At 46.0% G+C, this 11,342-nt stretch overlaps 2 long non-coding RNA genes across 2 annotated transcripts; both read left to right on the plus strand.

The window, feature by feature from the left end:
* Nucleotides 1-257: 257 nt before the first annotated feature.
* On the plus strand, nt 258-1,818 carry LOC309891569. Its single transcript, XR_014319531.1, has 7 exons — nt 258-285; nt 426-487; nt 764-824; nt 985-1,035; nt 1,166-1,242; nt 1,479-1,519; nt 1,775-1,818. It is a non-coding gene; the product is annotated as an uncharacterized lncRNA (long non-coding RNA).
* Nucleotides 1,819-3,338: 1,520 nt separating this feature from the next.
* Nucleotides 3,339-4,846, plus strand: LOC309873918. The gene is made up of 4 exons (XR_014316756.1): nt 3,339-3,385; nt 3,485-3,553; nt 3,779-3,872; nt 4,791-4,846. It is a non-coding gene; the product is annotated as an uncharacterized lncRNA (long non-coding RNA).
* The last annotated feature ends 6,496 nt before the right edge of the window (nt 4,847-11,342 follow it).

Consider the following 11,342-nt stretch of genomic DNA (forward strand, 5'->3'; position numbering starts at 1 on the left):
CATGGAATTCTAGATTTCTAAGGGGTTGGAATTCTAGATTTCGAAGTGCTTGGAATAGAGGGATATTTAGTAGAGTTTGCTGGCTCACTGTTTTTTGGGATGGTCACATATGCTCCTGTTTTTGAGCCATATTTTAATCTCTACATGTATAAAAACACTTGTTTTAGTCCCCTGGAGAGTTACACCAGCTTGATTACATGCTATGTGTGGCTTGACAGTGTAGGTGCAGCATTACCAAGAGACTGAGCAGGGTTGTATCAGAGTCTGCTCTTTCCTCTGCAAAGGGTAAGTCTGTGATTACTCCTGCTGGGGCTGCTGTGTGTGCACATCTTCTTGGCATTTGTGGACCTCAGCTGTTTTTTTTTTTTTTTTTTTTTTTTTTGTGTGTGTGTATGTTCTAAGTTTTTGTTTTTTTTTTTTTTCAGGGGCAAATAGTGTGTTTGCTGAGCGTGGTTGGTAGGAGGAGGTGGGGAGCTGCTGAAGACTGGTAGGTTTGGTTTCGAGGAGTGTGTGGCATTATTCCTGTGCGATGCGACTGATTGTTGGGCGGGAACGTTGCAGCTTGTGTGTCTTAGCCATTGTAGCTTGTGTAGTGTGTGTTGTGTGGCCCGGGTGGAGTTTGCTGTGGCACTGTGAGCAAAGAATCTCAGTTAGAGCTGGTGAGCAGCTGAAGTACCGGAGCTGGGAAGAGAGAGGTATTATTGCAGCAGGTACGCTGTGGCTGTGAGGTGCCTCAGAGTGTGCTTTTCTCTTGTCTCTACAGGTGCTTTGAGCAGTCGTGGACAGGGAAGGGAAATCCTCATGTCACAAAGCTCTGAGGGAAGGTGAGTGTTGTCAGCCTGGTCATCCCTTATCCGAAGCGAAGGGAAGACGCTCAGGTGTTTCCCTGTGAGGGTCCGAAGTGAGGCTGTTTGGGATAGAGGAGCAGTGTGGCAGGTGGTTGCTCGCAAGAAGAGTGGTCATTGTGTCCTTCTGTGTTCCCAGGTGGCGTGGGTGATGCTGGCCGCTCCTTTCAAGCTTGGACCTAATTTGCAGGTACAGAGGCAAGTGGCCTGCTGTTTTGAAAGGATAAAACTAAAGATGGGGTCCCTTTTGTTGTTGAGGGATGGGTGCTACTGCTGTCAGCTGAATGTTTATCTTCTGCTTGTCTTTCTCCTTTGTTGAGGGTGAAACGCAGTGCGCAGTGCAGGACGTCTTGACCCGAGCTGCCTCTGCAGTGACTCTGGTGCATGATGAGCAGAGGTAACTGTTGTTTTTGGGGCGCGGTTGTCACTGCAGTTATTTTCCTACATCCAACAGAGTAAAATTCCAGTTTGTCTTTTAGAGGTGCTATAAGTGGGTAAAGAGAACAGATGGAAACATCTGCCATGTGGGGCAGGCAAGCGGCTGAGGTACAGGAGGGGATGAGAGCATGTGATTTTTTTTCTGGGGATGAAATGGACTCAATTTTGTTGGTGTGTAATCTGTTTTGCTCCTAGATTTTTCTTTCTGCGTAAATAAAAGTTTGAGCTAATTCCAGGTAAGAAAGTTCCAGTTACTTGCTGGGTTGTATTGTCTTTTTAATATTCAAAGCTGCAGCAAAAGCATGGGGATTGTTGCTTCTAGAAACTCCCCAGTTCTCTTGTCTGCACTCTGCATGCTGTTGAGCTAAAGCAGATTTAAAAAAAAATACAGGAAACACACACACAAAACAACAATAACAAGAACAAAAAAAAAACAACACCATTGGGTGACTTGTGAACGCAACGATCATTTAATCCCTTTGTTTTCCCAGGTGGTGTGGATGATACTGGCTGCACTGTTGGAGCTTGGACTCGGGGACGAACACGTGAGCACAATCGTATGTTGCATTAGCAGTAGTCAGCATTGCGGAGAAGGTGAGCAATGGGGCCAGCGTCCTAGTGAATGCTGTTACTCTGTTTTTGCAGCTGATGATGAGCCTGGCAATTGACTAAGATGACAATCAGTGCCTGTGCATTTCTTGAGGCGGAGGGACTTTACCATGCAGCAACCTGAGAGCTAAGTTGGGGGGCACCTGGTATTTGCATATCTGGGGTGGCTAATGGGAGCTGGGAGCCAGAGCAGCGTGGAGCCAGCTGGCTGAATAGACTTGGTTCCACGGTGAGGGTGGTTCAGGCTGGGTCACGTTCAGGCTGCTTGTGGCTGGGTCACCAGGCTAATAGAAGAAGTGGGATTATTTTGTAGCGTGAGTGCGTGTGCCAGGCAGGACAGTTTCCTTCTGTTCGTCTGTCTTGTGTTGCTTCTGCAGCGTCTGTTCTGTGCTTCTCGGGTCTTGATATCCTCCTAGCTTTTGACACTGGACTGACTAGACAGGCAACTTGGTAGTGGTGCTGAAGGGCCTCAGTGCTTGTTTTGTCATCATGACTCTGATCTGAGCACTTCTTGTGTTGCAGTCACTGCTTAAAGAGCAGGTCTGTTTCAGGTCTCGTGCATCATATTCGGTTTGAGATCGCGTCTGTTTCCATCCTCACTCTTGCAGAAGTCATCTGGGCCGCATCAGGAGCTCTTGCTTGGGAATTGAATTCCTAAGCATCGTCTTATGGGGTTTTCAGTCCCCATCCTTCTGGTCTCTTGTCTTGAAGGAAGGCTTTTTAGGCCTCCATCATCCCAGTTCTGGCAGTTGCTTCCAGTCGCGTGTCATGACATTTGAGTCTTCTCTAGGGTCTGGTGCAGAGCACGTGTTCTGACTTGCTGTTGCCATAGGGCTTCCCTCCGGGGGTCACTTTTTCTTGCGCCTTGTGTTGTGTGTTTTGTAGTGTTTGTGGCGTGGCTGTGTGTGTATGTGTTTGGTCTGGAGCTGTCCTGCCTGGCAGTTAGTGATTAATGTGGCAGTGCATGGGTGTACTAATACATTGTCTGGACTGTTTTGGCGAAGACATCCGGTCTGCCTCTGGGCACGTACTGAAGGGCAGCTGGCACAGTCATCTCTGTGGTGTTTGGCAGATGTGGAGGTGGGAGAGTATATCTGCTTGTGAGCAGCTGCTCGCATAAGCGCTTGAACGGTGTGCTTGAGGTCTGTTGAATCTTGAAAGGTTACAGATATGGGGTTTTGAAATGTTTATTCTTATTTCTTTCCTATCCCCAGTAGAGTGTAAACCTTTTGGAACCTGTCACAGGAAAGAGCTCCATCTGGAACTGTTCAGCACTGGGTAGGCAGCTCAGTGACAGGCTTGATCTACTTCTGAGGTGCTGAGGTAATGGGGCTGCTGTTTTGAAACAATAATTTGTAAATGGGGTCCCTTTGTGTTGTTGAGGGATGGGTGCTAATGCAGGCCGCTGAATGATTATATTGTGACTGTTTTCATTTGTTAATGCTGCAACACAGTGTACAACGTGGGACTTGAGCATAGCTGCTTTCGGCAAGGTGAGTGATGAACAGATGTAGCAGGCACTTTAGGGGTGCAGTTGTCACTGCAGTTAGTTAACTACACAAAATACAGTAAAAATCCTGTTTATATTTCAGAGGTGTGTTGTAGCTGGCTTAAGAGAGCAGATGGAAGCATCTGCCTCGAGGGCAGGTGAGGGAGCAGAGGTAAGGGAGCAGATGAGAGTAACTGTCCTAGCTGTGCTGTGGCTTTGGATGCTGCTTAGGCCTATGCTTTTCTTTTTGTTTCACAGGTGAGTCGCACAGGCTCAGAGGGGCTAAGCTGCACTCTAAAGAGCAGCACGAGAAGGGCGGGCTGTTTGTGAGCTGGATTGGAGCAGAACTGCCAAGTAGCACGAGGTGACTGCGAAGGGTATCCATCTTGCTTTGCAGGTGCCATGGCAGGCTCTCCACAGAAGCAGTTGAGGATTTGAGAAGAGGTTGCAGATCATCAAGGAGCAACACATGCAGGGACGGCTTGAAAACGGTATGGCTGCTTTCTCTTCTGTTTATCAGGTGTCCCAGGCAATGTGGGCTGTGATGTTAGTCTTTAGAATCGGAACATAGCAGGTGCTGATGGCTGTCTTCTTTGGTAGGCAAAGAGGTGCCCAAAGCCCTGTCCTGTGTAGCCTGAGCACACCTTGCTGAGGATGAGGTGTCCTTTCTACCAGTTCCCAAAACTGTGTTGAAGCTGAAATGCTGTGTCTGTGTTTTGGTTGGGGTTGCACCTTGGTGAGTGTAGGGATGGATTTTAAGTGGGTGCAGCGGAGGGCCTGGACCCAGTGTCCTGTAATGTGTTTTAACACATCAGCATAGCCTTTTGGTTCTCAGCTTACTTAAGTAAGTGATTTTTCCTGTGAGTGGAATGGAATTGAATTCTTTTTTGGCATGTAATCAGTTCTGCTCCTAGACTTTTCTTTCTATGTAAATAAAAGCTTGAGCTAATTCCAGATGAAAAAAAAAAAAATCAGCTACTTGCTTGGTCATTTTGTCCTTTTAATATTCAAAGCTGTAGCAAAAGCATGGGGATTGTTGTGGAGGAATGGTTAAGTGAGGTAGGACACGTGGATGTTGAGCAGTTAGGAGGTCATGGGCTAGGGGAGGTACCGTACTCAACTCATATGAGCCTGGGCACGTGCGCAGCTGGTTGAGAACCAATCAGGCCCAAGGACACGATGCCCTTGTGTGGTTGGGAAAGTCCCTAAGGCGGGACGGTAGCTAAAAGAGGGAGGAACTAACTGACAAGATAGGAAAGTGTTAGCCAATCCTGAGCTTAGTTTTTGCAATATGTATGAGTTGATTATGTTCGAACTAGATAAAAGGCGACTGAGCTATCCATTAAAGTTGAAGTTCACTGTTCACTCATATTGAGCGTCTGTGTCTTCCTTCTGTCGACAACAAATAGCGCCCGAACAGGGACCGATCTGAACGGGATTTGGACACTGCTGGCGGTGATCCTGGGCCACGGTTGGACGGAATAAGGGAGGAACCAGTCCTGCAACGCAGCCCAGGAGGTGGAAGGGACAAGAATCCCCTCACCCGCGTCGGGAAGGTGAAAGGGACGTGGAGTCCCCGCACCCGGGAGAGGATCCCGCCGGTCACGCGTCGCCGAGGTCTGAAAGGTGAAAGGGACGAAAACTTGGAGTCCCCGCACCCACAGCTCGGAAGGTGGAAGGGAGTCCCCGCACCCGGGATGAGCCTATAAAGGGTCCCGCCGGAGAAGCGCCGCCGAGGTCTTTGCAAAGGCTGCAACCAACGTATATAAAGGTATGGAGAGACAAGCGGCGTATGCTTTGCTCGAATGCTTTTTAGAAAAGTGGATCACTTCAGATATAGACTGCAAAAAGGATTTACCAGGATTATTAGCATATGGAGTAATGCAGGGTTGTTTTATCAATCCTGATACAGTTTTTCAACAAACAGAGTGGCGTAAATTTGGGGACAAATTGTTTGATGAAGTTATTAATGAAAATAAGGCTGCTAAAAAATTATTGAAGCCTTGGAGAGCAGTCACTAACGCCTTAGTTATACATCAGGCTGAGCAGAGAGTCGCTACTGCTGCTACAGAGCGACTGGGATTGCCGGGAAGTGTTGGAGCTGGGGATTGCCCACTGCTGCCTTCAGTGAGAACGATAACGCTGCCTCAGGGGGCTACGGGGCAGTGGGAGCCTCCCCCCCCCTCAGTCACCGCCACGAGCAGTGCTGCGCTCGGAGTTCCGCGGAATCGAATGGCAGCTGACCCTCACCGTGTGGCGAGTCGGCACAGAGCAGAGGGACGGACATCAGGACCCTGCAGCCTGTCTGATGTAACCATGGAAGCAGCGGCGGCTGTACTGCTTCTCTCTGGCATTCTTTTTATAAGAGGTTTACCTTGCAATGAAAAAGGGATACTAACTGGAGTGTTAATAATTGTATGTGTTATTCTTAAATGTCCAGGTATTTTGTGTTGAAAGTATTTGTGTAAGGGTAAGGTTTTAAAACAAAGTGTTGCAAGTCACTTCACGAGGAACACAATGAGAGGCAATACTTGTTTGTTTGCTTATCATTCTAAATTATATTCATGTGGTATGATTGAGGTTGTGGTATGATTGAGAGTGAGATGTGCCAGAGGCCTCTGGGTGTGTGAGTGTGCTGTGTACTGTGTTAGTGAGAGCGCATTTATTGCCATAGTGCAGGCTGAAATCATAGGAAATTAGTACTGGTCGAGCAAAATCATGTTTCACAAGTATGGAGTCATTGTGCGAAGTAGCCACTTGGAGAAACTTAAGGGAACGTACTGTTTAAAACTTTTTGATTGTAATGAGTCAATTCACAAATCCATTACTTTCTTGAAAGAGCACATGAGAAAGAGTCAATATGGTATCAATCCTTTCAATCAATGGTTCACTGATTTGTTTGAAACAATGCATAGATGGTTACTGGGATTAGTCAAAGAGGGATTAAGGATTTTGTTCACTGTGGTGTCAATCATCATTGCATGTAGTATTGTGATAAATGTGGTTAAAGAGTTACTTGCAAAAATGTTATAAAATGTTATAGAGATTTTGAAGTGGTGCCAGAAACAGGTACCCAGTGGATCACTGCAAAGTGGACTGAAGCAGCTTTAGAATCTGCACACGCCGAAGACGACCAGGAAGAGGTTCCTGATAATCATTCTGACAATGACGTGGGCTGTGACACCTCGACGACTATCAAGAACAGCCTTTGATCACCATCAAGTGATTAGGTTTAAGTGTGTTACTACTAAGTTGTGTTACTTACTATTAATTGTGTTACCATTAAGTGCTTACAGTAATTGTAGTGTTATTAGGGTTAAGTTGTATAGTTGTGTTATGTTATGTACCCTTTCAGAACATGCTTGTTTGGGGTCCCGATAGGAGATCCAAAGGAACTGAGTGAAATGTTAGCACCATACTCTGCCCGTATTACTCTGCTTAATGGATCTTTTTCTGACTGTAGGAACTGCACACGCTTTGGCTAGCATAAATAAGCTTGCTTGTTGGGCTGTTAAACAGTCAAATGTAACCACACAAGTTCTTTCTGAAATGTCGCAAGACACGGAAAGCCTAAGGCACGCTGTGCTGCAAAATAGGGCCGCTATTGATTTCTTGTTCTTGGCTCAGGGACATGGGTGTGAAGATGTAGAAGGAATGTGTTGCTTTAATCTTTCCGACCATGGTCAGTCAATTCACGACCACTTGAAATGGTTAAGGGATCATACACAAAAAATTGTAGTACAAGATAGTTGGTTTGAAGGTTGGCTTAAATCTGTTTTTGGGAACATGGGTGGATGGGTTTTGTTAGTTAAAGAGGGACTTTGCTTTCTACTTATAATTATATTGATTATAATTGCTGCATATGTAACCTTTAACTGCCTAACTAAGAAACTAGAGCAACTCACAGAGAAGGTATTTGTAGCACAAAATAAAAACGGGGGAATTGTGGAGGATTGGTTAAGTGAGGTAGGACACGTGGATGTTGAGCAGTTAGGAGGTCATGGGCTAGGGGAGGTACCGTACTCAATTCATATGAGCCTGGGCACGTGCGCAGCTGGTTGAGAACCAATCAGGCCCAAGGACACGATGCCCTTGTGTGGTTGGGAAAGTCCCTAAGGCGGGACGGTAGCTAAAAGAGGGAGGAACTAACTGACAAGATAGGAAAGTGTTAGCCAATCCTGAGCTTAGTTTTTGCAATATGTATGAGTTGATTATGTTCAAACTAGATAAAAGGCGACTGAGCTATCCATTAAAGTTGAAGTCCACTGTTCACTCATATTGAGCGTCTGTGTCTTCCTTCCGTCGACAACAGATTGTAGCTTCTAGAAACACCCCAGTTCTCATGTCTGCACTCTGCATGCTGTTGAGCTAAGCCATATAAATAAGGTAATAAAACCACAGCTGCTGTTCCTCTTCTTTCTGCTTTTTTTGTGCTTTCCCCCTGCACTTTCCCATGTGATTGGCTTCAGGTTCCAGGTGGGACCTAATAGTAACTGAGTTGCAGGTGTGCCATCAGAGAGCTGCTTCTGCCTGGGCTGCTCTTTGGGGTAAGTGCTTTGTTTTTCCTTCAGTCAGTTGCAGGGTTCTTTAGGTGGGTCAGAGTCTATGGACTGATGCGTTTTCAAGTAGAAACCGGTACGCATATCTTTTCGAGGTGGCAACTGGTAGGATCTGTCATAGTAAAGCAATCTAAGTAGTAGGTGCCTGTATTGCACGCAGCTCTTCCTCAGGTGAGTAGTTATTACAGCAGTTTTACGGATAGTATGGCGATGTTATTTTGTGTGTTTGCTTTGTGTTTCTTGGTCCCTTATGATTTTTGCAGAATTACAGGGCTTTTTGTGAGTCTTTGCCTATATGTCAAATCTTATCAAAGTCACAACCTTGGTGGCAAAGTGATGGAGCAGGGTTTAGGAGAAATGTATCGTGGAGGCTCCCTGTGTGAGCATGTATCTGAAAATGGCAGCATTGGGCATATAAGCAGTGGCCTTTCTCAGGGTTAGGGGCGGTTTGTTATATTTCTGGAGCTTTTGCCTGTGTGTTTGCTGTCTGACGAGTCTTTAGACCATAAAGCCTTCTAGGCTTTATGTGCATGGAATTCACATATTTGAGGTATGTTTATGAGGGGTTGCCAGGTACGTTGTTTTTGGGAAACCGTGGGGTACGGTTTCTTGACCACATAAGTGCAGTACTGCCAAGAGACTGAGCAGGGTCACCTTCTTCATCACTGAAGAATAAGTCTGTTCGGGCACATTTCAGCGTGGTGCTGACCGGGCACATTTCTCAGTTGGAGCTACTGAGCAGGTGAGTTAAAGGAACCAGGAACAGAGAGGTATTGCACAATGATATGTTGCATTAGTAGTAGTGAGCGTTGTGCAGGAGGTGGGTATTAGCTCTGGCATGCTAGTGAATGCTGGTTCTCTGTTTTTGCAAGTGATGATGAACCTGCTTGACGTAATTCCATTTGAAAAAGTTCCAGTTACTTGACTGGTTGTGTTGTCCTTTTAATATTAAAAGCTGCAGCAAAAGCATGGGGATTGTTGCTTCTAGAAACACCCCAGGTCTCTTGTCCTCTGCATGTTGTTCAGGTAAAGCAGATTTAAAAAAAAAAAAAAAAAAGAAAATGAAAATCTGCTGCTCCTGCTCTGCTCCTACTTCCTTGTGCTTTGTCCCTCCCCTTTACAATGTGATTGGGTTTGGGTGCTGGGCAGGGCCAAATGGTATATGAGCCCCAGGCATGGCATCAGAGAGCTCCTTCTGCCTAGGCTGCTCTTTGGGGTAAGTGCTTTGTTTTCCTTCAGTCAGCTGCAGGGTTCTCTAGGCAGGCTGGAGTCTATGGATTTCAGGATTTCTAAGTCCTTGGAATTCACTTAACAGAGGGATATTTAGTAGAGGTTGCTGGCTCACTGTTCTTTGCGATGGTGGGATACGCTTCTGTTTTTTGAGCTATATTTTAATCTCTAGATGTACAAACCTACTTGTGTAATTTTCCAGGGGACTAAAACCAGCTTCATTTCATGCTACATGTGGCTTGGCAGTTTAGATGCAGCGTTACCAAGAGCCTGAGCAGGGTTCTATCAGAGTCTGCTCTTTCCTCTGCAAAGGGTAAGTCTGTGATTACCTCTGCAGGGGCTGCTGTGCGTGCACGTCTTTTTGGCATTTATGGATCTCAGATGTTTTTTTTTCGTGTGTGTATGTTCTAAGGTTTTGTTTTTTTTAGGGGCAAATAGTGTGTGTGCTGAGCGTGGTTGGCAGGAGGAGGTGGGGAGCTGCTCAGGACTGGTAGGTTTGGTTTCTCAGAGTGTGCGGCAGCCTTCGGGTGCGATGCGACTGATTGTTGAGTCTCTCCTGGGGTCTGCTGCAGAGCACCTGTTCTGACTTGCTGTTGCCATAGGGCTTCCCTCTGGGACTCACTTTTTCTTGTGCCTTGTGTTGTGTGTTTTGTTTTAGTGTTTGTGGCGTGCCTGTGTGTGTATGTGTTTGGTCTGGAGCTGTCCTGCCTGGCAGTTAGTGATGACAGCTAACGTGGCAGTGCATGGGTGTACTAATACATTGTCCGGACTGTTTAGGCAAAGACATCCAGTCTGCCTCTGGGCACGTGCTGAAGGGCAGCTGTCACAGTATATCTGTTTGTGCACAACTGCTTGTTTACCTCTATTCATTTAATAAATTGTAAAATTTAATTGCAATCCAATTTGGGACCCAGTTATGTATGACAACTGGGGGCTTGTCCGGGAGGGCTTTGGTTCCTGAATTCTTACTTTATCTAGGAGAGGCGCCCCACCATTTGGTGGCTGCTGTTCGAGTCAGGTCGGGACTAATGGCATCTTGAACCTGAATAAAGGTAAGCAAAGGTTTTGATTTTTTTTCAGTTCCCTTGCTGGCTGCAGCACTATATTTTGCCCGTAATTCTGCGTGTGAAGATCTGAATGAAGACAATGGAGTCATAAGCGTTTAAAGCGTATACTGTTCTGTTGGGTGGGTTTCGGTTGCCTGTGTGTGTAAGAGTGTGACTGAGACGGAATTCAGTTCCGAAGCGATTGTGGAGGTCTTCTAACCACGGTTCCAATCTCCTGCTAGGGACTTGGCCAGTGAAGGAACGAAGGGATTCCTATAGGATTTGTGGGTGGGTGATAGATCTTAAATCCTCCCTAAGACACTCTTATTAAGGTAACCAAGGGCTGTGGGAATTGCCACAGTAACATTCCTAGATGGGTCAGACAAAATCGAAGACCAGGGACCAGAAGAAAGGGAGCAAATTACCAGACATACCACCAGAAAGTCCATTAGGAATAACGGTTAGAAATTGGAATGAGAGGGGCCCCAGAAAAGGAAAAAGTAAATAAAAAACGGTCCAGTATTGTGTGATGGAATGGCCAAAGGAGCCTTAAACACCACATATCTTTCAGCCTGCTTTTGGATCCTTTGAAGACTGTATTTGTCAGGCCTTAAATACACACGTTAATTCGAGGGAACCTTTTTGCTGGGAAGAAAGTGATTATGCAGGATTATGGATCAGGAGGACTTCATGTCCTTTTCCAGCCTCAATATTTACACTAAAAGCAGATAAGAAATTTGAAGAAGAACAAGAACAGGAAAAAGGAAAAGATAATAAACGGGAGCCGTTGGATAACCTACCATCTCCATATCCTAACAATCCACCTCCGGTGGCTGTGGTATCTCCAGCAGTACCACCATTGCCCCAGCTTTCAACACCATCAGCACGAGAATGAGACCGACCACCGGCTGCATGCACGAGAAGTAGTACTGCCGTATCTGAGAGAGCTCCTCTATATCCCTTAAGGGAGGTAACTGGTGTATAACTGGGTTGGAGTTTTAACAGGGTTTTAATGGTTTCAGGGTTAGTGTTTTAGTGTTTTAGAGGTTTTTTTGTTTTTTGTTTTTTTTTTTTTTTTTTGGGATGGAGTGTTGCTATGTTTTTTAGGGTTAGGGTCCTAGGGTTT

This window comes from Aythya marila (assembly GCF_965140915.1).
Source record: "Aythya marila genome assembly, chromosome: 1".
Classification (NCBI taxonomy): Eukaryota; Metazoa; Chordata; class Aves; order Anseriformes; family Anatidae; genus Aythya; species Aythya marila.